This window comes from Pinus tabuliformis, chromosome 5_1, assembly GCF_031772625.1.
Source record: "Pinus tabuliformis cultivar Carrire ecotype Pingquan chromosome 5_1, CPIR1, whole genome shotgun sequence".
Classification (NCBI taxonomy): domain Eukaryota; kingdom Viridiplantae; phylum Streptophyta; class Pinopsida; order Pinales; family Pinaceae; genus Pinus; species Pinus tabuliformis.
The window spans coordinates 602905838-602909612 of record NC_142305.1 but is presented as its reverse complement, the minus strand read 5'-3'; positions in this window follow the sequence as shown (position 1 = coordinate 602909612).

The following is a 3775-nucleotide window of genomic DNA, read 5'->3' as shown; positions in this document are numbered from 1 at the left end:
TCCTGTCCTCATAGGAGAACACATCAATCCTGCTACAATTGCCATGGAGAACACATCAATCCAGGCCTCACAGAAGAACACATCAATCCTGCTACAATTGCCATGGAGAACACATCAATCCAGGCCACCATGGAGAACACATCAATCCAGGCCTCACAGGAGAACACACCAATCCTGCTACAATCGCCATGGATAACACATCAATCCAGGCCTCACAGGAGAACTAATCATCCTTCTACACAGGAGAGCGAATCATCCTATTCCACAAGAGAGCGAATCATCTTGTCCCACAAGAGAACGAATCTTCTTGTTCTAGTGTGCACCACCAGGGCAGGGTGAGTCACCCTGTGGTCGTATGTTGCTCCAGTAATAACCGCAAGCCCTCAGAGCTCCCAAAGCTAAATGTATGCAACATGCAGGACCCTTGTACAAGGGTTTCTTACCGACTCCAGTCGTTTGGGAAAATCACAGATTAGATCTTTCCTCAGGGCTTTGACAAGGTGTATCAACCTGTACATCATCTTAATGCGATGGAGCCTCCTTGCTCATCAACTTACCATATCCAAGATGATGTTTATCTGCTGGAGCAATCGACGAATATGGGATTCCTCAATAATCGAATCCCACCTCTGGTTGTTACAGAGAATCACAGTGGTATCCAATGTAAATCCAAACAGCTCACTGAAGAGATTTTGCAACCAGACTACCTCACACGAGGTTATGCTAGCAACAATATATCCTGCTTCGGTGGTGCTCAAAGCCACCGACTTCTGCTTCCTGCTCATCCAGGATATCGAAGCAGATCCCAAGGTGAAACATCACCCGAAAGTGCTCTTAGGGTCCACCACACTGCCTGCCCAATCAACATCAGTATATCCAAGTAGTCTCACATCTCCAGCAGTGTATCTTAATCCATGAGAGATTGTGTCCTGAAGACATCTCAGAACATTCCTGGCATCAATCCAGTGAGGCTCAACCAAATATGAGCTCACAATGCTAACTGCAAAAAATATGTTCGGACGGAGGTTCACCAATAACATCAATGCGAATGAGTTTATGAAACTCAGAGGCATCACTACCATATTACTTCTAAAAGTTAAGATCCTCGAGGTAGTCACAGGCTTGCAGTCCATCATACCAAATCTTTCCAATATCTTTACCACATATTTCCCTTGAGATAGGAAAATTTCCCTTGGATTCTGCCATACTTCAAGTCCTAGGAAGTAGTGCATCAATCCTAGGTCTTTCATTTCAAATTCAGAGGCCAGCTCCCTCTTACATTTGTGAATGAGAGGGTCTGCACCTATTAGAAAGAGGTCATCCACATACAATACCAGCATGAGAGGCTTGTCATCTTCAACCTTAAAGTAAAGGTTAGGATCGGCTTCACTCCTAGTGAATCCCAGCTTCATCAAGTAGCTATTGATCCTCTCATACCATGCTCGGGATGCTTGCTTCAGCCCATAGAGAGCTTTCTTCAACCTGCATACATGAGATTTTCGATCATAAATCTCAAATCCTTCGGGTTGCTCCACGTAGACCTCTTCTTTGATCGAGCCATGCAAGAACGCAGTCTTGACATCCATCTGATGTAGGTTCCATCCTTGTGAAGCGGCAAGGGCTATGATCGAGCGGATGGTCGTATATCTGGAAACAGGTGCAAATACCTCATCATAGTCTATACCTTCCTTTTGGGAGAAACCTCGAGCAACAAAACGAGCCTTATACTTTTCTGTGCTTCCATCTGCTGCATGCTTTATCTTGTAAAGCCATTTTGAAGTAATAATTGTCTTGTCCATGGTCTGGGAACTACTTCCCAGACATCATTCTCCATAATAGACTCATATTCTATGATCATAGCATCCTTCCATACTTGATGCTTAACGACATCTGAGAATGACGAAGGCTCATTTTCTATGATCGTGCTCATGATGGTCAGGTATCCTTGATACCTATTAAGTTTCTTACTTTGACGGAAGGTTCCTCAGGGTGCATCATGTCCTTTAGCATCATCAAGTATCCCCCTAAGCCATGAAGGCCTCTTCCTAGAAGAGGAAGGCTCATGTGGATGAGAATATATCAGATCCATGGGTTCTTCTACATCAGGCATTGATTCATCATCCTTTTCTTTCGGTTCCCTGGTGTTGGCTTCTTGAGAGCTCCTCAAAGTTGAAAGATTTTTCACCTTGCGGTGAACTTTTCTTTAGGAGTCTTGGAACCCAATGCTTGATGAAGGCATCAATTTTGTACATATACGACGGTGATTGTAGTTTCAACCCATAGAAACATCAGAAGTCTTTGATCATGTAGCATGGCCCAGACAACTTCCATCATCGTGCGGTTCTTCCTTCCCACCACACCATTATGCTAGAGTATGTGGTGTAGTAGTCTCCCTCTTAATGCCAACCTTAGGTATGCCTGAGCGAACCAATTGTAATATATCAGAGGTCTTGCTTTGGCTTGAGGGGAATGGTCCCCTTTTGAGCTTTCCTTCAGCACATCCTGGACATACACCTTCATTCTCTATTCAGAATTCAGGCATCCCTATCACCATTTGTCTTACACCGAGTATAGCTTTATAATTGAGGGGGGAAACCTCTAATGCCAAAGTTTGGACTGAAGAGATGTGTCATAAGACATGACACCTAGCAGACTTCCATCAACCTGATATAATGAATCAACACCAAACCCAAGAGTAAAAGCATCTTTAACATTATTTTTCCATATACATACCTTGCCATCGTTGAAGGTTACCTTGTAGCCTTTGTCTTCCGTTCCTGAGATGGACACTAGGTTCTTTTTGAGGTCAGGTGCATTTAATACATCCTGTAATTTCTGGCCTTCTTGAATGCTTGTCCTCTTCCTTGATTCCCAGCTCTCCTCTTACCTTTGATGTTGAATTTTTCATTCCTTTGATTGCCATCAGAGGGATTTTGATCATCGTCCTAGAGTGAGTCCTTTCTATCAGGGCACTCCCTTGCATAGTGACTTGCTTTATCGCAAATGTAACATCGTCATTTTCTTCTAGCCTTAGGTCCAGCCTTTCCTTTTGATTTAGTCCCGGAATTATTTATTTTCTTTGCATGAAAAGAAAAGGCAGTAGGAGGACCTTTAGGCATGGGCATTTCTTACACTTCTTCCCTTGTTTCTTCTTGAATGCATCTAGCCATTAATTCCTCGAAACCAGGAATTACATTATAGTTCAGAAGAGTAGTCCTGAACACATACCATTCAAATGGTAATCCTTCAAGAGTTGTGAGTGGCATTTCTCTGTCAGTAATAGTTTCCCCAATAGATAGGAGATCGTTCTTGATCTCGGTGATTCTTAAGAAGTATGCTTGCACACTTTCATCTTTACCCTTCTTGATTTCCCTCAGCTTATTTCTAAGAAACAAAACTTGATTTGCATCATTAACTTTAAATAAACTCACCAGTCTGTCGTAGATTTCCTTGAAGGTGTCTAGATCAGAGATGTAGGCCACCAAGCGCTTGTCGATAGAGTCCTGGATGATCTTCTTTGTTTTGACTTATCCATTTTTCCATTTGTTCCAGGCAGCAGCAGATGCATTTGATGAAGGCTCAACAATATTGCCTCTTACATGGTCCAGCACTCCTTGATCTTCAAGGGTTAGATCGATAGACATCTTTCATCCATGATAGTCAGCTTTCTCATGGAGCTTGTCTTCGGCAGGAAAGAGTGTTGAGGACCCCATAGTTCTTTTAGGATAGCCTTGCCAATCTTCTCTTCAATGATTGCTCTTGCTCTTGCTCGGGC